The 25,818-nt window shown below is 35.5% G+C and overlaps 1 pseudogene; it reads left to right on the top strand.

Moving 5' to 3' along the window:
- Nucleotides 1-1,803: 1,803 nt before the first annotated feature.
- On the top strand, nucleotides 1,804-14,153 carry LOC103235978 (mitochondrial-processing peptidase subunit alpha pseudogene; annotated as a pseudogene).
- Nucleotides 14,154-25,818: the final 11,665 nt, after the last annotated feature.

Raw genomic sequence — 25,818 nt, 5'->3', positions numbered from 1 at the left:
AATGGTTTATACACTATAAAACTTCTCAAAAAATTCCTAGAATATCTGTGTGGTCTCGGTTTTGGTAAAGGGTTTTTGTATAGTGTAGCAAAAGAACAACCTATAACAGAAAAAAAAAAAAAGAAAGATAACCAAATTAAAATTATTTGTTCTATTAATGATACTTTTAAGAGAATGAAAAGGCAAGTCACAAAAAAAAATTTTTGAAAATTATATATCTGATAAAGGACTTCTATTCAGAATAACTCCCAAAGCTTCACAATAGAAAAATAAACAACAGTTAAAAATTGGTCAAGAATTTGAAAAGACATTTTACTAAAGAAATTGTAAATATAATGATATAGTTTGGCTGTGTCCCCACCCAAATCTCATCTTGAATTGTAGTTCACATAATCCCCACATGTCACGGAAGGGAACCGGTGGGAGGGAGTTTAATCATGGGGGCAGTTACCCTCATGCTCTTCTTGTGAGAGTGATGGTTTTATAAGGGGCTTTTCCCCCTTTTGCTCGGCACTTCTTCTTGCCTGTTGCCATGTAAGACATGTCTTGCTTCCCCTTTGCCTTCTGCCATGATTGTGAGACCTCCTCAGACATGTGGAACTTAGAGTCAGTTAAACTTCTTTCCTCTAAAAAATACCAAGTCTTGAGTATGTCTTTATTATCAGCATGAGAAGAGACTAATACATATGACATATGAGTATATTAAAACACGCACAATATTATTCATCATTAGAAAAATGTAAGTTCAAACTATAGTGTGATGCCATTACAAAGCTATCGGGATGGCAAAACAAAACAAACAATAACAAAACCTGGCAATACTAAGAATAAGTGAGTATGCAGAGCAACTGAAACTTCCCTACATTGGTGTTAGGAACTTATGGCCACTTTGAGAAAACTCCTTGAATTATTTTTTTAAAATTCTTTTAAATGGTTTGGTTCTCTTGCTTCATTATGGCCAAAATATTCAGAAAGCATTATTGTACTTGTGACTCATATTTTCCAGTTTTATTTAACTTTTATCTCAAGTAACAACACACACTCACTGGGGCCTACTTGGGGGTAGAGGGTAAGAGGGAGAGGTTCAGGAAAAATAACTATTAGGTACTAAGCTTAATGCCTGGGTGATGAAATAATCTGTACAACAAACTCCCATGACACAAGTTTACTTATATAACAAAGTTGCACACGGTTATGTTTTATAAAGTTAAATGTACACTTACCATGCAACCCCATCAATTTTACTGTTTGTTTTTTGACCATGTGAATTCAAAACTTACCTTCACACAAAAACTTAGACACCAATTTTTGAATAAGCAGCTTTATTATAACAACAAAAAACTTGAAAGAACCTAGATGTTCTTAAATGGGTGAATTAATATATGGTAGTATACTCATACAACAGAATACGACTCAGCAACCTAAAAGAGCATGATGTATTGTTTTATACAACAACATGAAAAAATCTTAAATGCATTTTGATAAGTGAGAGAAACAAAACCCTAAGGGTACATGTTTCATGATGTTTCCATTTATACGATATTCTGGAAAAGGTAAAATTAAAGGGATGAGTTGCTGGTTCCCAGGATTTGAGGGTGGCTGGAGCATAGAGCAACTTTGGGGGTGATGAAATTCTTGTGTACGACATTATGACAGTAGACAAAACTCGATGCATTTGCCAAAGCCCATAAAACTTTACAAAAAATTAGATAATTTTACTCTATGCAAATAAAAATTTCACCAGAATATATAGGAAACGAGAAGGAATGTAGACTGTGACAAATGAATTCAAGCTTGTTACACATGAATGACATCTCTAAATATGGGGAGTGGAAAAGAAAAGCGCTTGCCGAAGTAACTTTAGAAAACAGTATTTTGACTGGATATTGTGAAGCTAAAAACAAAATAACTATACACAAACTCTGTACTCTGATTAGAAAGGCTACTTCTCATAAGGAAACGGGTCAGCAAGTAAGTCTGAAACTATTTTATAGCTATACTTGAACCGAATAAATGGGCAAATACAGATAAAGAGAAGTGTTAAGGTAGAAGTCATAATTAAGCAAAGAGCGAATGGAAAAAAAAACCAAAACTGTGCTCCTGGAGTGGAGTCAGAGATATCTGTATAAAATATATACACATATGTAGATACACACACACAGAGATGGATATACGTCAGTGTAAACATGGGTTAGTATATATACATATATAAGTTTTCTAGCTTTGTCTTCTGAGCAGCTATAGGCAGTGATACCCTAGTAGCAGTGAACAAACTTGATGCCTCTCAACATATCTTTATTTTTAAATAGTATTCTCTCGTACAAGGAACTGGGACTCTTTAAAGAAGTGGTTGATTCTAGGGATATGCAAGAAAAATATAAACTAAATCTGGGTTATTTTGTGTTCCTAGAAGGAAGTTTCAATTAAAAAGAGTGGGGCCTTTTGAAAGACATAAGAATTAACCTGAAAGGGGTCCCAATCTCCAAAGTTGAAACAATTTGATCAGCAAAAAAAATGATCATGTTGAATTGTAGCATAATAAAATAATTGCTCATAAAATAAAATAAATATTCATATGCCAAACTGATATAAATAAATAATAAAGAGAAGGGAAAGTTCTTTCATACAGTAGAGTTTTAATTAATCAATTTTGAAGAAAGAAAAATAGAATCTCATCATTAGAGCACTATATTCGTAATTACTGTAGGCATAGAGATTATTGTGCAAATTAAGAAGAAAGAGGATGTGTTTAATTAAAACAGTATATGTGCATAGTCTCAAAATATCTCCCTAAATAAATACTATTTACAAAGTATAAAAGTGTAACTTTACTAGAGAGACACCTGGAAAACACCATTTTAATCAAGTGATGAAAGTTAATATTATCAGTATTAAGACTTATAGTCACACACACCTTACCTAAAGCACTAAGGGGCACCTCACCATTGTGGTGTTCTTTGCTCAAATCCGTAACTTCAATCTAACTAGAGAAGACAGTAGAAAAAAACAAATTGACGCACTTTCCATAAAACCACTGACCAGAGTTTTTAAAAAGTGTCAAGGTCATAAAAAAAAAAACAAAGACTTAGGAACTGTAACATATTAGAAAAGAGTAAGAAGATAAGACAAAGAGATGCAATGTAGGACTCTAGATTAGATCCTTGGACAGATAAAAAGATGTCATTGGAAAAATTGGTGGAATCTGAATAAGCATATAGTTTGATTAATAATAACGTTAATTTCTTAGCTTTGATTGATGTAAGATGATTATGTAATACGTGGGGAACTGGGAGAAGGGACTAAGGGAAGTCTCTTTACTGTCTTTGAAATGCTTCTTTAAGTCCAACATGATTTTAAAATAAAAATCTAAAGAGTTAAATTTCTCAGTGTCAGAATTTACTTTTTTAAGTGAGTATCTTTCAGATCCTGATATATGGGAGTCCTCTGCAAAAGGTATTCTACATTAAATATAAGATATATATGTTCTTCTGCTAAAGGATCTTGAATCTAAGAAAAATCTTTAACTCAATGTAATGTTTTTAACTTTTTAATCATAATAACAATATTGTATATAACTTAGGCCGTGTTTATGTTGATTAAGCCATTCCGAGTGTATGTGTGTGTGTATATATACACACACATATATACAAATATATATGTATATATACACACAAATATATACATGTACATATGTATATATTTATATACATGTATATATACAAATATATACACATATATACAAATATATATACACATACACACATACATATATACATATAAAATCGATTCTTTAGAATATGTTATGATTCTTCTACAATGTATGAAGATCAAGTGGAAGACTACTGAACTTGAAAAACTTTGACTCTCAAATCTGCTGCTGATAGTACTATGTGAATGGGACATGATTTGCTTTAATAGGTCTCAGATTTGCACTGTTATAAACTCTGTATAAATTGAAGGTAATAATTATCTTTCTGGGTCACCATTTTAACAGATTTATTAAAAATATAAACTATTTTTCTAATTTATATGTGACATTTAGGGAAACAGAAAATTTAGAAGCATAGGGAGAAAAAGAATTACTGTATATTTATTATCTTTATTCCTATGCATGTGTTTATATAATAGGAATCACATTACATACATTGTTTTGTTACTTACCTTTAAAAATGTAGTTAATTAATTAGTTTGTTTATTTAGACTATTTTCTAGAGCAGTTTTAGATACATAGCACAATTTAGCAGAAGATACAAAGATATCCCAAATACCTCCTCAGATATATACTCCTCTATTATCAACATTCTCCACCAGAGTGATACATTTTTTAAATAATCAATGAATCTACATTGACACATCTTCATCACTCAGAGTCCACAGATTACATTAGGGTTCCTTCTTGATGTTGTATACTCTGTGGGCTTGGACATAGATAACATGTACATTCCATTAGAGCAAGATACAGAGTAGTTTTACTGGTCTAAAAGTTAATTTTATTTTTTCATTTAACATTGTAATAGTAAAATTTCCAATGCTATCACAAATTATTTTCAAGTAAATCTAATTGCTGTATTATATTACAATGTCATATGCATATGTGTATATATACATGTTATATATGTGTGTATATTATATTCAAATATTCATATATGAATATATGAATATTTAAGTGTTTTCAAGCTTTTTCTTATTGTAAACAATCTCCCGATGAACCTGTATATTTTTCCCTGTGTCTGGGTTTATTTTCTACTTGTAGGTCAATTTCCTAGATATTTAGCTTTGAGATGTATTGTGGGAACTGGCCAGCAGTCCGCAATGCAATGGGGCTCTCTCTTTGCTCCCAGGCAGATTGGCAAGTCAAGAAATAATAGACACACACAAGATAGTGAAAGCTGAATCCAGGGGGGTCACTGCCTTCTGGTCCTGTGGTGCCAACAATGCACTGGATATGCCAGCATTTATTATTGAGTTTAGTGAGGGCGGAGGTAGGTTAGTGAGGGATTTAGGGTCATTTGATTATGAGGTGAGATGGTCACATGGGGATGAAGTAATTCTTTAACATAACATCTGTATGCAGAAGTACAGTATACAGAGATAAGAATTTACAGTATAGTGTGTGCATCAGTAATTTCTAACAGAGCCTTAAAACAGGAACAGCAGTAACAGTTACGGCAAAAGCTGGTTACAAACAATTCATAGAAACAGGACCTGAAGTTTAATTTCTAACAGAACCTTAAAACAGGAACACAGTCTTTCCATAACCCATGATTAGCAAGATATTAATCAGCAGTAACAGTTGCAGCAAAAGCTGGTTCCAAACAATTCATAGAAACAGGACATGAAGTTAGACAACTGGTTAGACCAGAAATTCTCAGAAGGGAGTATGCCTTAACCCTAAAGAGGCCTAGAAGAGCCGCAGCAAGATGAGGGCGTTTATAGCTCTATCTTATCCATATGGACAGGTGCCCCCCACCCCCCCATTCATTTATAGGCTCTCCACGAGGGTCGCATTCCATTCCCAGAGCTATGAACATCTGCTTTTCTGGGATAGGAATCTTGGTGATGTGAAACCTCCCTGACTGCACGTCCATTCACAGGCTCTCTGCAGGGGGAAGCACATCATGTGCTGTTGGCTCATTCTGGCATTGTCTTTACACAATCCTGCATGCAGTTTTGTATTTACAATAATCAGGAGCATTTCATCTTTTATTCCATAGCAATAGTTTCAGGGGGTCTCCCTACAGGGATGGATGGATTACTATCAAGGAAGGTGGCAGGGAAGAGCACTGAATTGGGTAGAGGGAGAATTTGGGCTCTGATGCATGATCAAAGTGATCTCAGAGAACTTTATGTGAAACTGTAAGCTGAAATACTCCTTCAGATTTACCCTGAGTTGGGGTAGAAGGGCTAAATCTTTTTATCAATGCATTTACTAGTTACTGGTTGTGAGGTGCTTAAGGGAAGGGAGCAAGACTTCAGGTAAGAAGGATTTATATAGCATAGCTGTTCCCAAAGAGGGCTTTCTGCTGCCGACATTCCCAAGAAAAAGTGGAGAAATAAGTTTTTTCCTGATGGTCTGGCCCACCACAGCATCTAATATAAAGGTTGTCACAATTGTCAAGGCTCTTTATATATTGTAGCAAATATCTCTGCAAAACTGCTGTATAATTGCAATTAGTACTGATGTATTAATTAACAGCTAAAAGTTCCTTTAAAATAGTTCACATAATAAGTTCTTAGTCTATTTAGTTTGTTCATGAAATACCTCACTACATAAACTTTAACAAACTATTATCTGGACTTACTTGTATATTTAATTTTACTTAGATTTTATGAAATGTTTAAATATGTTTTCTTACCTTAAAATTAGAAAAATATTCTATTATACTTGGCTTCATAATGTACAGTTTATTTCCATATATAATCTTGCAGAAGTTTGTTTTTGTATTTAACATTATGTAGGAAATACACTTTTTCTGCTTCCAAACAAGTAGTCATTTCATGAATAATCAAATATTTCCTCATTGATTTGAAATGTCACCTTTACTACATAATAAATTATCATATACACATATTCTCCATGCTTTCCATTGATCTATTTGACTATTCCTCCATCAGCACCACACTTTCCATTAATAAAGATTTATGATGAAAACCTCTCTCCATACTTCTTTTTTTTCTCATTATTTCCTTGGCTATTTCATACATTTAATCTCCGAGATGAAATTTTTTTAGAATCAGTATGTCAAGTTATAAAACAACCACAACCACAAAAAACAAACAAATCAAAAAGAGATTTAGGATGGATTTGTATTGAATTTATGTATTAATTTTGAAAGAATTGGCATCTTTACCGTACTAAGTCTTTTCTCCAAGCATGTGAATCTATTTCATTTACTGACGTCTTCTTTTATGTTGTCACAGCTTTTTTTTTTCAGGTGATTTGGCATTCAGTTCGAGCATAGATAAGAAATAGAATGGAATATCTGTATAAATCGATTCTAGGAAGAGTTTGGGTCAGGATGACCTAGAATGTTGGCAGTCTGTTTCTGTCTAAATTTCCAAACTATAAAAACTGTACATTTGAATGTTTGTATAAACTTCAAGCATCCCACAGTACAATCTTTTTTAAGTTCCTTTTTGTCTACGTTTTGTATAATATTTTTCTGTGCAGCAATATTTTAGAATCTTCTCTCAAAGGAAGGACATTCACTAAAAAAAAAAAAAAAAAAAGACCAACATAATAGTTGATCTGAGACCAAGATTTGCTTTCTGTGACAATGTTCTTAGATTTTTCTTTTTCATAAAAGTAATTTTTTAACTTTAACCTATAAAACATTATGCTTTCATTTTTATAGAAGACATTCCAAATGCAAAGGTTAAACATTTCTCATTATTTCTTTCTAATAATTTATAGCATGATTCTTATATCAAATTATTTAATATACATTATGATTATAGAATCAACATATTTTTGTGAACAATTTGGAAAATATAAATAATCATTCCCCAATTATATTTTGCAATTAATAGCAAACCTGAGAAATCACTGTTTACAGATTTAAGTATTTCTCTATTATCTTAATATAAAAATAACAAAGCAGGTATTTTAAAACTTTTGTAAGATACTTTCCCAAACACTCATAATTCAAAAAGATTATACTGAAGTATTTAGTATCATGGAATAATGTTTGAAATATATATTTCATTACATATATTATATAATAATATATAATTATTCCATGATGTTAAATATACTTCAGCACAATGTTTTAATTGACACATAATATCCTATCATATAATGTTAAAATACATTGAACTAATCCATTATATGTGGCTTACTAGGTTATTTTCAATCTTGTTTCACAGAAAAGAATGCTGAATCTAAGCAAATGCTTATTTCCTTAGTATCAGTACCTAACACTGAAATTGCCAATAGAGAATATAGTTTTTTTAATGATTTCAATGCATATTGCCAAACTGTGCTCTGGTAATTTGGTATCAGTTCACATTTGCATACATATGTTTGAACTCTATGTTCCAGACCGATTTTTAGTAATGAGAATGCAGCAGTGAATTAAACAGACAAACATCTAAGACTTCATGTAGCTTACATTATAGAAAGAAAGCAAAAATCATCAAGATAAATAGATTTACTTTTACATACACTATATATGATCATTATGAACTGAAGTGTATACTGAATTCATATGTTGAAGTCCAAACTTCCAATATTAATCTATTTTAAAAAAGAACTTTTAAGAGATAATCAAGGTTTACGGAGGTCATAAGGATCAGATCCCACTCCTATAGGACTTACAGCCTTATAAAAAGAGGAAGAGGGAAAGCTCTTTTTCACTTTCTACAGGTGTCAACCAAGACACGGCTGTGTGAGCCTACAGCAAAAAATGGACTGTCTGTAAGCCAGGAAGAAACCTACACCACAACAGAACCATATAACCACTCTAGAACCCTGATGGCAGACTTCCAACAACCGTGAGAATATAAGTTTTTGTAGTTAATAGTCATAGAAATAATAAATCAACAGAAAGAGCAATATGGGTTGTCAAGGGTGCTGAAGTTTTATAGAGCATTCAGAGAGTCTCACTGACAAGATGTCAATAAATATATTAAGATAATAAGGAAGCCAGCATGCAGATATTTGGATAAGAGCATTTCTAGGCAGAAGGAGCAGAAATGTATAGGTCCTAAGGTTAATATACTTGTTATGTAATCAAGAGACAACAAGGAAGGCAGTGCTACTATAATGCACCAAATAAATGGAAGAATAGTTGCTGATGAGGTTGAAGAGATATTTTTGGAGCAAGACGATACAAAACGTAGTAAAGACTTGGGCTTTAATTCTATGCATAATAGTCAGAAGTCTTCAATACAACCTACCTTCCTTCCTTCCTTCCTTCCTTCCTTCCTTCCTTCCTTCCTTCTCTCTCTCTCTCTTTTTCTTTCTTACTATCATCTATGTATCTATTGACATCTATCTATCTATCTATCTATCTATCTATCTATCTATCTATCTAAGAGGAGACTTATTAAGAGAATTGGCTTTCATGATTATGAAGGCAGAGAAGTCCCATAATATGCTGCCTGTAAGCTGATAAAATAAGAAAGTTGGTAGTATAATTCAGTTCAAGTCCAAAGGCCTATATAACAGGAAACCGGGGAGCTGGCATGTCTCCCAGTCTAAGGTTAAAGAGAGGTAGAGGTGGGGGATGCTGATGTAAGTCCTGAGTCTTGAAGCCCAAGGGCAGGAGAAGATGGATTTCATAGCTCAAAAAACAGAGACAGAGTTCACCCTTTCTTAGTTTTTATTGTTCCATTCAGGCCCTCAACAGAATGGATTTTGCCCACACACATTGTTTAGGATCTATCTTTCTTGCTCAGTATACCGATTCAAATGCTAATCTCTTCTAGAAACTCCATCACAGAAACATCCAGAAAAAATGTTGTTGTTGGTTTTTTTTTCTTTTTTTTTTTTTGAGACGGAGTCTTACTCTGTCGCCCAGGCTGGAGTGCAGTGGCCGGATCTCAGCTCACTGTAAGCTCCGCCTCCTGGGTTTACGCCATTCTCCTGCCTCAGCCTCCCCAGTAGCTGGAACTACAGGCACGCGCCACCTCGCCCGGCTAGTTTTTCGTATTTTTTAGTAGAGACGGGGTTTCACCGTGTTAACCAGGATGGTCTCGATCTCCTGACCTCGTGATCCGCCTGTCTCGGCCTCCCAAAGTGCTGGGATTACAGGCTTGAGCCACCGCGCCCAGTCCAGAAATAATATTTTGCTAGCTGTCTAGGTATCCCTTAATTCAGCCAAGTTGACAAATACAATTAAGACATGATATGACATACATTTTAATAAACTCACCCCAGTTTTTCTGCTGAGAATGTACTGGAGAACTGCAAGAGTATAATAGGGATACCACTTAAGAGACTATTGCAATACTTTAGATACATGGTAGTGGTTTGGACCAGATTATTGATAGCATGAGTAGCAATAACTAGTCAAATTTTGAATATATTTCTAAAATAGAGGTAGTAAGATTTTATTTTTGATTGGATATGGTGGCAAAGAGTGAAATATAAATAACACCAAACTTTTGGCCTGAGAAAGTGCAAGAATAGAATTATTAACTCACACAGGGAATTATGGAAAACTACAGAGAACATTTGGAAGGAGAAGTAAAAAGTAGGTTTTTGGATCTGTTAAATCTGAGATGCTTATTAGATGTTTCAGTAGAAATGTCAGTAGGCACTTGGATATGTGAGTCTGGGAATTAGGGAGAGGTAGAAGGTAGACATCTTCAGAATACAAATCTGAAGATATAAGATTGGGGTTCACATATGGTGAGTGTGAATATAAAAATATTCCAATGATTAGCTCCAGTGTACACCACTATTTCACTGTGGATTTGAGAAAAAAGCAGCAAAAGACTAAGAAAAAAAAGGTCAGGATTATCATAGGAGAGATACTAGTGAATGAAATGTCTTGGGAGCAAGTGAAAAAGGGTTCCAAATAGGAATGATTAAGTGCAGCTGATAGATCAAATTAAATGATCACCACATTTATTAATAATTACAGACTATCATTGGTGACCTTGACATGGGCAGTTTCAGTGAATTGGACAGGGCAAATTCTAAATGAGGTAGATTCTAGAGAAAATGAGAGAATGTAGGTATATACAATACTTTCAGCAGTATTGCCATAAAGACTTCAAGATAAATGGATGCAGTATCTAGACGGAGAAGTAAAAAGATGTTTGAAGTTTCTTAGATTTATATATTACTTATTCTTCGAGATGAGAAAAACAAGGTTATTATTAATTATTAACCACATAAATAAGGTCAAATATCCCATTTAAATGATTCAATTGAGATGGAAAATTGATGAAGTAGAGAAAAAAGAAAACTGTTGAAGTACCGTAGTTAAGTATTTGAGAGGATGGAGGCACTGGCGATCAGGCAGGAGCAGACACAATCCATCCATTGAAACAAGACAGCAATGAAGAGAATATGGATGATAATTAAATTAGGAGTGTAAGGAAGCTTGCTTGGTACATCTTGTCAGCATTAAGAATTAACATTATTTAAAAATGAGTACAGACTTCAATTCAATCAGGTAGAGATAGGTATTGTAGACATAAGGTCAATGGACTTGAAATCTGCCTCCAACTTTTGGCGAAGTAAATGTATAAGTAATCAGAAATTAGATGTTGCTATAGTTTAGATGTTTGTCCTACCAAACCTCATGTTGAAATTTGAGCCCCAATGTTGAAGGTATGTCCTAATGCAAGGAGTTTGGGTCATAGGGACATATCCCTCTTGGTGCCATCCTCTCGGTAAAGAGCAAGTTCTTGCTCAATTAGTTCTTGTTATCCTTTTGTCGTGAGTGAGTTCTTGCTCTATTAGTTCTCCTGAAAGTTGGTTCTTAAAAAGAGCCTGGCACCTCTCTCCTCTCCCTCTTGTTCCTCTCTCACCATGTGATACCTGCATATGCTGGCTTCCCTTTGACTTCTGCCACCATGAGTGGAAGGAGCTGAGGCCCTCACCAGTGCCCAGTCTTGAACTTTCCACCTGGAAGACCAATAAGCCAAATGAAGCTTTTTATATATATATAAATCAGTATCATGCATTACTTTATAGCCACACAAACAAAGACAGATGGCTTGCATTAAAAAGTGGAAGAATGAAGCAAATTCACAAGGAGGAATAACAAATATTTTTTAAAAGTAGTGCATACAACTCCTGTAATAGATGACTTTGACATGACATTCTCAGTTCTACACTTTACATTTAGCAATTAAGTTCCATAAAAGTCCCAAGTATCCATCTAAATATGAGTAAATTTGCCTCCAAGTCTATTCCATGATATCATCTGTTTCATAATTAACTCATGTAGGGAGTGTGTATATGTGTGTGTGTGTGCGCACACACACACACACAGATATCCAAATGTTGTTTGGCCTTTAAATTTTGTTATGGGTATTTCTGCTTCTATGACTGAATATATCAGACTAACAATCTTACTAACACGAGCTGTAAAAATAAGACTAAAAAATGTTTTAAAAACCTGTTTGCAAGCCGGGCATGGTGGCTCATGCCTGTAATCCCAGCACTTTGGGAGGCCAAGGCAGGCAGATCACCTGAGGTCAGGAGTTCAAGATCAGCCTGACCAACATGGAGAAACCCTATCTCTACTAAAAATACAACATTAGCCGGGTGTGGTGGCGGGCGCCTGTAATCCCAGCTACTTGGGAGGCTGAGGCAAGAGAATCCCTTGAACCCGGGAGGCAGATGTTGCAGTGAGCCGAGATGGTGCCACTGCATTCCTGCTTGGGTAACAGTGCGAGAGACTCCATCTAAAAAAACAAACAAACAAAAACCTGTTTGCAGATATTATAAAGCAATCAAGGCAGCCAGGTCTTGATGGGCACAGTTTCTGTAGAGAAGAAACACATTGAGGTGAGATTTACATTTCCTCTGGGTGCATTTGCTCATTCACTACACTGGACATAAATGTCAAACAGAAAACAACATTCTAGAGCCTGCGGCAGTCTCTGTGGGTTTTGTAGACAAAAATTGGAGCTCAAGGCTGCCAAAGCAACCATGATTTGAGGAGTCAAAATCTTGGAGAAAAGAAAAATACTGTATAGAGAATGGAGCCTAATAGTCTTCCAGCAATTTCGAGTCATTTACTTATTCTTAAACTGCATGTGCCCAGGGCAAGTTATTGTGAATATAAGCAAAACACAGCTAATTAGAGGATAAAATGTTAAGTAAAGAGAGCAAAAGACTCATTTGGCTGGAAAGACAAAAATTGGAACTCAGGAATTACCAAAATAGTAGGGGCACTTGTAAACACCCAAAACTTTCAGTTTGAGATTCAATTTTGGTTTTACCTTGGAGAGAAGAGAAATTAGAATAATGCCAGACCCCACACAAGAAGTTGAGCTAGAATTTATTCACGATGATCTTTTCACATTCTATGCATTTTCCAAAAGTAAACTTACAAAAAACTGATGACAAAGAAAAATTATAAAATCAACTATAGACTCATTACCGTCAAGGAATAATAATAAAGGTAATGGCTAACTTTTCATCATAAGCCATGGAAGCCAGAAAACACAATGACACCCTTACAGTGCTGAAAGAACTGGCAAACTATAAAATTCTATATTCACTTAAAATATATTTCAGGCCGGGCATGGTGGCTCATGCCTGTAATTCCAGCACTTTGGGAGGCTGAGGTGGGCAGATCATCTGAGGTCAGGAGTTCCAGCTCAGCCTGGTCCACATGGTGAAACCCCATCTCTACTCAAAACACAAAAATTAGCCAGACGCAGTGGAGCGTGCCCGTAGTCCCAGCTACTCGGGAGTCTGAGGCTGGGTCCAGGCGGCCTAGAGGAGTGCAGAGGCCATGGATGTTGACAGATCCGTGGCCCAGTACGCCGTGGGGATTGCCAAGCTAGAAAGAGACGTCAGCCTGGGCCCAACCCCCATCCCTGAACTCACACACCATCGTCGGACTTGAGAGCGCCTCCTTCCTGCAGGAGGACTTCATTCCTTCGCTGTGTTGTACATGATGATGGGCGGAGGCGGCTCCTTCTCAGCTGGTGTCCTCGGTGAGGGCATATTCTCCAGGCTCTACTCAACGTGCTCAGTAGGCACCACTGGATGTATAACGCGACCTCCTACCACCTCAGCTACGAGGACACTGGCCTCCTGTGCATCCATGCCAGCGCCCACCCGAGACATGTTGGAGAAGTCGTAAAAATCAGCACGAAGGGGTCTATTTTAATGGGCGGAACCCTGGACGCGATGGAGCTGGAGCGAGCCCAGGCGCAGCTGACGTCCATGCTTATGATGAACCTGGAGTCCAGGCCTGTGGTCTTCCAGGATGTGGGGAGGCAGATGCTGGCCACTCGCTCCAGAAAGCTGCCACAGGAAAGCTGCCACAGGAGCTGTGCACAGTCATCCGCAACGTGAAGCCGGAAGACGTGAAGAGAACTGCTTCTAAGATGCTCCAGGGGAAGCCGGCAGTGGCCGCCTGGGCGACTTGACCAACCTGCCTACTTATGAGCACATCCAGACCGCCCTGTTGAGCAAGGACGGGCGTCTGCCCAGGACTTACCGGCTCTTCCGGTAGAGCTGCTCCCTGACCTGATGGATCCAGGAACTACAGCTGGGGCCCGTTCTTGCGCGTTAGTTTGGACACGAATTTAGTCTAAAACGCTATCTCGTTTTACAAACAGTGCGAACAGTGTCGCCAGAGCACCCACGCAGTTTGCATTCCTTCAGAACTGAATGTGCCAATCAGTGGAGTAAATACTGACACTGACCACGGCAAGCCGGGAAGCAGGTGAAGTCCCAAGCGCGGGAGGGGAGAGCAGCGTGCCATGAGGAGGTTGGGTCAGCGCTCCCCCTCCTCAGGAGCTCTCAAGGCGCGTGGTGTCGGGCAGGTTACTTGAGAGGAGCAAGCCCTGAGCCAGGAAGCAGCAGAGGCCAAACTATCAGAGCCTCCCCAGTGGCCACTAAGTTCCTACCTCGGGTACTAGGACTCACCTCTGACAAACGGGAGAAGACAAGGGCCTGGTCAGCTCCGAGGAGCGCGGTCCAAGTGTGTGCACGCCTGCTTCCCTGGTAAGAAAGAGCTGTTATCCTTCTAAAAAAAAAAAAAAAAAAAAAAAAAAAAAAAAAAAAAAATAATAATAATAATAATAATAATAATAATAATAAAGTGTTATTCAATCTTTCTAATATTTTTGCACCCATTAACTGTCTGCACCTCCTTTGCCCCAGCCCAGCAACCACTCTTCCCAGTCTTTGGTAACCGTCATTCTCTCCATGTCCAGGAATTCAGATGTTCTGATTTTCAGATACCAGGAATAACTGAGAACACGCAATGTTTGTCTTTCTGTGCCTGGCTTATTTCACTTAGCATAATGATCTCTAGTTCCAACTATGTTGTTGCAAATGACAGAATCTGCTTTTATGGCTAAATAGTACTACATTGTGTATATGTACCACATTTTCTTTATCCATTCATCTGTTGAGGGACCCTTAGGTTGCTTCCGCATCTTGTCTATTAACAGTGCTCCAACAAACATGAGCGTATGGATATCTCTTAAATATAATAATTTTGCTGGCTCATACCTTATCTCTATGGTTGGCTTTTTTTGAGAAACTTTCAAACTGTGCTTCATACTGGTTGTACTAATTTACAATCCCACTAACAGTATACGAGGGTTTCCTTTTCTCCACATCCTTGCTGGCAATTGTTATTGCCTGTATTTTAGATAAAAGTCACTTTAGCTGGGATGAGATGATATCTCATTGTAGTTTTGACTTGCATTTCTCTGATGATCAATGATGTTTCATATGTCTGTTTGCGTGTATGTCCTCTTTAGAGAAATGTCTATTTAAAATTGTGCCTTTTTTTTTTTTTTTTGAGACAGAGTCTCACCTTGCCACCAAGGCTGCAGTGCAATGGTGTGATCTCGGCTCACCACAACCTCTGCTTCCCTGATTCAAGCAATTATCCTGCCTCAGCCTCCCAAGTAGCTGGGATTACAGGTGTGTGCCGCCATGCCAGGCTTATTTTTGTATTTTTAGCACAAATGAGGTTTCACCATGTTGGCCAGGCTGGTCTCGAACTCCTGACCTCGTGATCCAGCCACCTCAGCCTCCCAAAGTGCAGGATTACAGGTGTGAGCCACCGTGCCTGGCAAGTTTTCCCATTTTTAGTTATTTTTTTTCCCTATACAATTGTCCGAACTCCATATATATCCTGGATATTAATGCTTTGTCAGAGGAGTAGTTTGCAAATATTTTTTCCCATTCTGTGTGTTGTCTCTTCACTTTGTGATCATATCCTTTGCTGTGCAGAAGCTTTTTAACTTGATGCAGTCCCATGTGTCCATTTTGTTTTGGTTGCCTATGCTTGTGCATATTGCTCAAGGAAGTTTTGCCCCAACCAATGTCCTAGAGATTTTTCCTAATATTTTCTTGTAGTAGTTTCATAGCTTGAAGTCCTAGATTTAAGTCTTTAATCCATTTTGATTTGATTTTTGTATATATAGTGAGTTAGGAGTCTAGATTTATTTTTCAGCATATGGATATCCAGTTTTCCTAGCACCATTTATTAAAAAAAACATCTTCTCCCCTGCATGTGTTCTTGGCACCTTTGTCAAAAATGATTTTACTGTAGGTGTGTGTATTTGTTTCTGTGTTCTCTATTCTGTTCCGTTAGTTAATGTGCCTGTTTTTATGCCAGTACCATGCTGTTTTTGTTACGATAATTCTGTATAATAATTTAAAGTCAGGTATTGTGATTTCTCCAGTTTTGTTCCTTTTGCTTAGGATGGCTTTGGCTGTTTTGGGTTTTTGTAGTTCCATGTAGGTTTAAGGACTGTTTCTTTGTATTTCTGTGAAGAATGTCATTGGTATGTTAATAGGAATTGCATTGAATCTGTAGACTGCTACAGGTAGTATGGACATTTTAACAATATTGTTTTTTCCAATCTATCAGTATGAAATATCTTTCCATTTTTGTGTGTCCTCTTCAATTTTTTTCATCAGTATTTTATAGGTTTTCATTGTAGAACTCTTTCTCTTTTATGGCTAAGTGAATTCCTAGGTATTTAATTTTATGTGTGGCTATTCTAAATAGGATTGCCCTTTAAATGTCTTTTTCATATTGTTTACTATGGGCATATAAAATTGCTACTGATTTTTGTATGTTGATTTTGTATCCTGCAACTGAGCTGAATTTATTTATCAGCTCTAACAGTTTTTTTGTGGAGTCTTTGGGCTTTTCTAAATATAAGATTATATCAGCTGCAAACAAGGATAATTTGACTTCTTCCAATCCAGTTTGATTGCCCTTTATTTCTTTCTCTGATCTGAATCCTGTGGCTAGGACTTCCAGTATTGTGTTGAATAGCAGCAGTGAAAGTGGATATCCTTGTCCCATTCCAGATCTTAAAAGAAAGGATTTGAGTTTTTCCCTATTCAGTATGATGCTAGTTGTGGGTCTGTCACATATGGCTTTTATTATCTTGAGTTGTGTTTCTTCTATATCCAGTGTTTTGAGTGCCTTTCTTATCATGAAGGGACGTTAAATTTTATTGAATGCTTTTTTGGCAGCAATTAAAAAGATCATATGATTTTTGTCCTTTATTCTGTTGATATGATGTATCACATTCATTGATTTGCGTATGTTGAATCATCCTTGTATCCCAGGGATAAAACTCCCAGGGTCATGGTGAATGATCTTTCTAATGTATTGTTGAATTCAGTTTGCTAGTATTTTGTTGGGGGTTTTTGCAACAATATTCATCATAGATATGGGCTGTAGTTTTCTTTCTAAATGTGTCTTTGGTTTTGATATTAGATACTGGCCTCATACAATGTGTTTAGAAGTATGTGCTCCTCTATTTTTCAGAAGAGTTTGAGTAGAATTGGTATTAGTTCTTCCTTAAATGTTTGATAGAATTCAACACTGAAGTCATCAGGTCCTGGGCTTCTCTTTACCGGGAGATTTTTTATTATGGCTTCAAGCTCATTACATGTTATTGGTCTGTCCAGGTTTTGGGTTTCTTCTCGTCTAGTCTTGGTATGTTGTATGTATGTAGGAACTTGTGAATTTTCTACTTTTGGTTTTTATTGTCTTCTCTGACATTCTTTACCCTGATGTTACCACATATATTTAACAGGAGAATTCCTTAATATTCTCAAAGGCACAGCCTGCATTATCCTCAAGTGCTTTAAAATATTGGCTACTTAGGGACTACACTCACCATGCCCAGTTGGGATTATACTATTGCATTGACAATATGGGTGTTTTTTTCTATGCTTTCAGAAAACATCATCTGTGAAAATATAATAGTTTAATAGTTATGATATATACCCTGAATATGATATTTAATAATAACTTTTCATATGCACACTATTATTTATTACAAGTATAAGATTTGTATTTTTTTTTAAGTAAGGAAATAAAGACTTAGGATAACAATGTGATTTACCAAGAGTATTTTGTTATTAAGTGATATATCCTTGAACACAGGATGCCAAACTCCAAATCTCAGAATTAAATGCTACCTTGATTTATATTAATTGTCTTTTAGTAGACATTACACTAATGCATATGTATACAAAATGCACAAAATTAAACCTTTTGTCTTAAAGAGATATTGGAGAGACAGTGTGTGTCCCTAAACTGTATTTATCCACTATGTCAATGCCAAAGTTTCCTTCACAGAGCCTCACTGGGTAACCTTTTTATTAGAAAGAACCATCTTCATTGCATGAGCTGTAAGTTACCAGTCACCAATCTTAGCTCTGGTTCTATGTGTCTTACCAACAAAATGTGTGGTTTTGAGTAAGGTCATAAAATTTATATGAGTCTCACTTTCTTCCTTGGTGAAAAATATGCATAACTACTAGAATAGTAGATAATTCCTGAATAGGCTGAGATTGTTCCTGCCTCAGATCTTTGGCTTTAGCCTTCCTTTTTAGTTGGAATTTCATCCACACGTTTTTCTTTCTAATTTTATTTTACCTGTTTATTACCAGAATTTGCATTGTATATGTTTTATATGTCTAATTTCCTTTTGTGTTTCCTAGAATATAAGTAGCATGAGGGCTAGAAGTCTGTTTAACTTTAATGTTTTATGTCTCATGCCTAGAGCACTGTTTAACACATAGTAAAGACTCAATATACATTTTCTTTAATGAATGAATAAATACATAAATATTTGTAAAAACTAAATGAAGTAATATATAGTGAATGAAAATGAAACACTTTCATGGCATTCTATTATTATAACCCTTTCACTTCGTAAATATTTATTCAATGCATGTTCATTGCTAGGATTTCAAACGCTTTCACCTCGTAAATATTTATTCAATGCATGTTCATTGCTAGGATTTCCATGTGCCTATTGTGGTCTTTAATTAAATGAATCAGGAAGCTAGACCAGTCAATGATGCCAAATAAAACTAGTTAATAATGCCGAATTTTGTGCTCAGTTTCTCCAGGGAAAAGATTGTGATACATCTTTCAATAGTAGCAATAATGGAGATGGAAGAATGAGAGGTTGGGCGAGAGGTAGATGTGATTTTGTTTTCTACAGCAAATGTAATGAAAAATGATGGGATTAAATGGTTAAGACTCAAGAATGAAAATTAAAATGATTTCCCCATTCCCCGACTAAGCATGTGCTATTGGCAAGCTGTAGAATTTACACTCATGGGCCCCAGTAAGGCCAGGGAACAAAGACCATGGCTGAAAACCTGGCAGAATTAGAGTCTGATATTGCTTCTGTGTAACTGCACGTGGCTGAGGCTTTGGCAGTTCAATAGAGGAAAGTGTCTGTACCCTCAGCCCCATGAATAACACGGATAAACATATATTTTATACAAAAAAAAAGTTTTTATTTCCATGTATAATATCTAGATATAGTATTTAAAATTATTGCTATCTATTAAAATATTTCTGTAACTTTTTGTTTTCTTTTGTTGGACTTTTGCTAATGTGGATGTCGGTAATGTCTCAGTAAGCAGTAGGAGGTATAAAAGCTATTCCATTCTTTCTCTGGAACTAGGCAAACATCAGCGGTTCAGGTAGTCAGTAGCTCTTCCTTGATTATCAACATTATGAGCTAGGCTTTGATTTAATAGTCTTTAAATTTGTTGAGGAGCATGAACACTTTTAAGAATTGCTTAAACAATAGCTACTAATTTCAGCCTAGGGAAATGCACACACACACACACACACGCATACACACACACACACACACAATTTTTGGCATATAATTTCAGGAGAGCTAGAGATCTCTTTACACTGATCCATGAACCTAGGAAATTTGCTGTCCTTTAAAGTAAATGGTAAACTCAAAGCTCTAAAATATGAACCGTGCTTTCTATTTACTGTGAAAGGTCTCTCTGAACATTTTTTGGATATTTACTGAATTAGAACATTATAACTTTTTTACTGAAAATGTTCACCTGCTTTTAATTCAGCTTATAATAATGAGATCTACTTAGTGTGTGGGAATTAAAGTTATTTAACATGGACAATTGTAGCAAGTACACACAAATAGTACACAGAGTTGGGTTTGAATCCTAACTTTGTCGACTTATGAGGACTCTTTCGCTTGTCATTTACAGAAAATCTAACCCAAATTGGCTTAAGCAGAAATATAAAAAATAAAATGACAGGGAACTTCATTAGTGGTCAAACTTTAGACACATCAACCTAGGAAATCAAGTGCTACATTTAAATATTGTTTCTCTCCTTACGATAACTTACTTTCATCCATTTAGGTACAATTCTCTGGCAAGCTACATTAGATAAGAGCTAACAGGTCCCAGTTAATTTTCAAGTTCACTAGAGTTAGAAAGAACATATTTTTTGATATATCAAACTGAAGATGAATTCTTTTGTCTTAGATCATGGCCCTATATCTGAATCAATTACTTTGGCCAGGGTTTGAAATTGGCCAAATCCAATTCATATATACACCTCCAATACTATCAGGGATAGGTGTCAGGTCTCCCTGAAGTTCACTGAGATCCTCTGAATTGAAGCCAGGATGCCGTGGTCACTAGAAGAAAACTAGTTAATAGTTACCAAAAAAAAAAAAAAAGAAAGGAAAAGATGCAAGACTGGCAAAAACAACAGATGTTTGCACACACAGCCCAATTGCTATCTGTGTGCCCTGGGACAAGTTACTTAACACTGTGGCTGCCAGTTTCTCTAACTGTGAAGCAGGAATAATAATATCTATCTTCCAGGGTTTTCATGACCTTTAAATGAGATAGGCAATCTACATAACTTTGGCATAATTACATATATAATAAGTTATCAACAAATAATACTGTTTTCTTTTCATCTGTACCTCCTCTGACTCCTTGCTCTCTTAACCAATATCAAATGCACAGTATAGTTGTATTTTATCCAAAACTTAAGAATCTTTTAAAATTTGGATAAATCTGTTAGAATTTCTCCTTTTTAGACTTCTGTTCTCCATACTCCTTCATAACCTCTGCAGTCTAGAGCAAGTAGGGCTGATACAGAGAGGAGACAGCCAAGGGTCCATGGCAAAACCCTACCTTCTAGCCTAAAAAAGCATGAAGGCTGAAAAATCAAACTGTTGCTCCCGGATGAAGCCCACCCTTTCCCAACTGTTTCTCTCTGACTAATGCCCACCTATAGCCTGGGAGGATAGAGTGGAGCCTCAGGCACTTCATGCCATTTGCAACCGGGAGGAGCCTGGCCTCTTCAGTTCCTGTGTGATGACCTGGGATTCAACCTGTGAGGTGGAGGGCCTGTTAACAGGACTTCATCTCACTTTGCTGAGTTTTTTATTTTCCTTTTTTCTCTTCATCCGATAAATTTTGTTCCCCACTCTTCTATGTGTCCACGAACCTAATCTTTTTTGGTCATGTGACAAGAACCCAGTTTTAGCTGAACTAAGGAGAAAGTTCTGCAATAGGATGAAGTACAAATGCTGACCGCAAAGGTTTCATACTTAAAGCAGTCTGAATATAGAGTGTAGTGGTAGTAATTGCGAAAAAGCACATTAGCACCACTCCTATAATTTGAACAATTATATTATCAACATTTTCCAAATAAATGATTTATTTTAATATCATATTATTTGTATTCATCTTAGGTCAATTCAAGGTAGTTTATATTGTACTTAGCATAAAATGTTCACTAAGAAATCACCTAAATTAAATCAGTAATTCTTCCTGTGCCACTACTATTAGGTTCGATTACTTGAGAACAGAGAATTAATATTACGGCTGACAATAGTTACTTATGTATCATTATATCTTAATGAGTTTAAAGTGTTAACTAACATTGGAAGAGAGAGTTACGCCATGAAACTAGTATACATTAATTTAAAAACTATATTGTAATCACACCCCAAATCAAATACTCCAGACCCCTTGACCAGGGCATACTTCAAATGTGAAGCCCCACGACATCAAGAGGCACTGCAACGAATCTTAAAAGTTTTCATAGATTCATTAATTTGTTAACATAAGTATGTGGAAGATAACTTGAACTTTCAAACAGATTTTATTAAAGCATTGTCTGTGTCACATGAGGCTTATTATTAAGAGAAATATAATAAACATACAAACCAAAAAAAAATAAAGATTTCAAAAATATTACCTTTGCTTCCGTGCTACTGTGAAGCTGACTTACTTTAAATCATATAAAATTGTACATTAAGAATTTTGGCAAAGTATTCACTCATAAAACTCATTTAATTTTCTGCACATTTTGAATACATAGTTTAGCAACTTGTTTCTTCATATTACGTCTATATTTCAGGAAAGCAATTTAGTACATGATAAGAAGCACAGTTTTTAAGTCAAGTGAAATCGTACGTGTTAAAATACTGCAAAACCTTAAAACCCTGATTTTTAAAGTGTTGAGATACTTAAGTCTTTGAATAAAGATATATCTTTATCCAAAATCAAATACTTTTTTTTTTTTTTTTTTTTTGCCATGTATGTCCTCACTTAATCCATTGGAGAATGAGCTATTCCTTTAGCTTTAAAAAATGTTTTTAATCTCAGATATTTAGCATAGCAAGATAAGTGGTGGTTGAACTGGTCTTAATTCACAGTACTAAAGACGGGAATAGAGTTTGAGTTAGAAGTAGAGCTCCCTGGAATTTCCATTAAGATACCATTAATTTTTCTAAAAAATTATTCTATGATTGCCAACTCCCTTCCCTATCTCTTATTTTTCCATAAATTTATATTTTAGGGAATTTGTGCCAGCTTATTTGATATATTTCTTTTCACTTTTTAGGTTTTATTTTTAAGTTATCCATTCCACCATATTCCTTTGATTTTATCTTCCAAGGCTTCTACTGATTTAAAAAATTATTATGGAAGTTATATTTTAAACTTGTAAAATCTGAATAGTCAATTCAATCTTGTAGAATAGCAAACCCAGTGCATTCATAGTGTTAGAGATTAAAACCTAGTATAAAGACACAGTAATGAATATAGTCTATGTACCAACATAGAAAAGACCAATAATAACTGAGAGTCAAAAAAAGACCCCCATACATATCTGTCTCTTGACTTATGACAAAGGTAACACTGAATTGTGATGGAAGAATAACAGTTTTGCCAATAATTATTGCTGAAAATATTAGCTATTTATGAGAAAAAAAGTATTGACCTTACTTAATACCACATGCAAAAACAGTTACAGAAATATTGCAAATCAAATGTAACAAGTAAACTATAATATTTAATGAGAGAGCAGGAGCACTGTCATCTTGGACAAACACCACCACTTTAAGTCTGGCTCCCTTTCTAGTTTCATGCATTTCAAGGAAATCACTTCTAACTATAAGCAGACAGTGAAACACAGATAAGACAGCTCAGGCACAGAGAAAAGTAGGGGGAAAGTCTCTTGGGTTATTGCCAAACTTCACCCTCATACAACGGGCCCCAGTAAAACAGTGGGCCTTAATAAGAACACTCCTTTCCTGTCAGGTGCACTAAGGTAGGGAAGCTAAAAGCAAACTCTGGGATATGCCTGCAGCTGCAGAAAAATGTATGGGAACAAACACCCAACTCTCCCTCTCAGACAAACACAACAAAGAGACACAAAAGCAGTCTAATCCTCTAATAAACTCTCCCACACTAAATGCTTAAAAACTCTTAGCCTGTAAAAAAGTGTGGCTCTAACCTAACTCGGCCAGCAACCCCCCTCAGGTTTGTTTAAAATAAACCTGTCCCTGTTAACTGTAAAGCCAACCTTCATGTTTCTCTCCTGTTTCTTTAATTCTTACAGTTTTTATTAGAAAACCAAGAAAAATATCTTAACGGCATTAGATTACATAATGATTTATTTACAAGCACACAAAAAATACAAATAGGAGTTGAGATTTATCAACATTAAACACCAAGTGCTTCTGTTCCTCCAAAGACAACATTGAAAGAATAGAAATTCAAGCCACACATTGGGAGAGGATATTTACAATACTTCTATCTGACATAGAACTCATATCCTGTATACTTACTGATAAGACTCCTATGAGTTACTATAAAAAGAGAAAGCTCCAAAGAAATATGACAAAAATACTGACTTAGATATGTTACAATATACAACATTTAAATGTCCAATAAACATATCAACTTATGCTAAATTTAATTAATCACTAAGAAGGTGCAAATTTAAATCCCAGTGTAATACTACTCAACACCCATTCATATTGCAAAAATGAAAAAGACTGACACCAAGCGTTGACAAGGGTGTGGAGCAACCAATGGTGGGAGTATAAATGATTGGAATCATTTTGGAAAATAATTTGGCAGTATCTGCTAATGTTTAGCATCTATATACTGTTCAGCATCCGCATACTGTTTGAAGCAGCAAATCTCCTCCCAGGTGTAAATATAACAGAAATGTGGACCCATGTACACTGAAAGACAAGTTCAATAATGTTTATAACAACACTATTCATAATAGTCCCAAACTGGAAGCAATGCAGACATGAGTAGAATTAATAAATATACCTATTACTCAGAGTGAAAGTGAACAAAATTATCACTGAGCAACATAATCACAAAAACAAAGTGTTGAGCAAAAGAAACCAATCACAAAAGACTTCCTGCTGTATAAATACATGTAACTTTTTTTTTTGATAAGCAAAACTAAACAGTGTAGTAATTTTATTTACTGACAAGAGGGAAAGAGGCTGAAAATGATGATGACAAAAGCATCTGTGGTGTTGATATTATACTATGTTTTGATCTTTATCTCATTACAAGGATATGTTCACTTTGTTAAAATCATACAACTATGTGAAATGATTTAAGCACATTTTGTATGTGTATTTCATGAAAATATTGCATAAATTTCCAATGTCTTTTTAAATACTTTCTTTTTCTTTCTCATATTAATTTTTTATAGATACACATTTTTCTTGATCTTTTCAAAGTGAAATTTTAAGATATTTAAATTATCAGATCATCTTAGGATTTTTTTTTCTTGGTTTTTAAAATTTGTTTATCGTTATAATTCCTGTTTTCAGAAGATACATCAGATATGTGTTGATTCATTGTTTCTATTTCTATCTAAAACGAATCATTGAGAAGAACAGTAATTCACTCAATGCAAGGCAAAGCTTACTTACCTGAAACATTGGTCTAGGGCAACTGAACAGCTAACAAGCCATTATGCTGGTGTTTCTTTAAAGAACACAATTAAGAAAGCTTCACTTACATGAGTTGCTCTGTTTCTCCTAAAATAGTATATTGAATTTATTTTGAAAATAATTTTGTTTTTGTGTTTGTCCAAGATTAATGCTTAGAGACTGACTTTTCTGCTACAGTTGACACTGAATGTTGGCTGCATGTCTGGATATAGAGCATGTAGACAAGGGATTCTTAAGTACTGTTGCAATTGAAGCCCTAATTTTTAGTCCTACATCTTATGCTTGCATCCCCTCCTGTCCTGCATCCTTGAACTTGTCTAGAATTCTTCCAAGGAGGGGAATTCCCTCTTTGGTTAAAACCTTCCTGCACACATTCTCATTTGTGAAAATTTAATTTCCTTCTTTAGTCACTTCCATTTATATTCACCTTCCAGAAAATATTTGAAATATTTCATTTTATGATTATCTGTTTCCCATGATCTTCATTGTCATGGGTTTATACCTTTAAAAACCTTTCATTATTATCTTATTAGTATCTGTGCATAAAGTAGATCAATGCATAGACTTAATTTGTAACCTTCAATCACAAGGCATATAGATACATATTTA

Source organism: Chlorocebus sabaeus, chromosome 7 (genome assembly GCF_047675955.1).
Source record: "Chlorocebus sabaeus isolate Y175 chromosome 7, mChlSab1.0.hap1, whole genome shotgun sequence".
NCBI lineage: Eukaryota > Metazoa > Chordata > Mammalia > Primates > Cercopithecidae > Chlorocebus > Chlorocebus sabaeus.
Note: the sequence above shows the minus strand (reverse complement) of the source record. Positions and strands in the feature narration are given on the sequence as shown.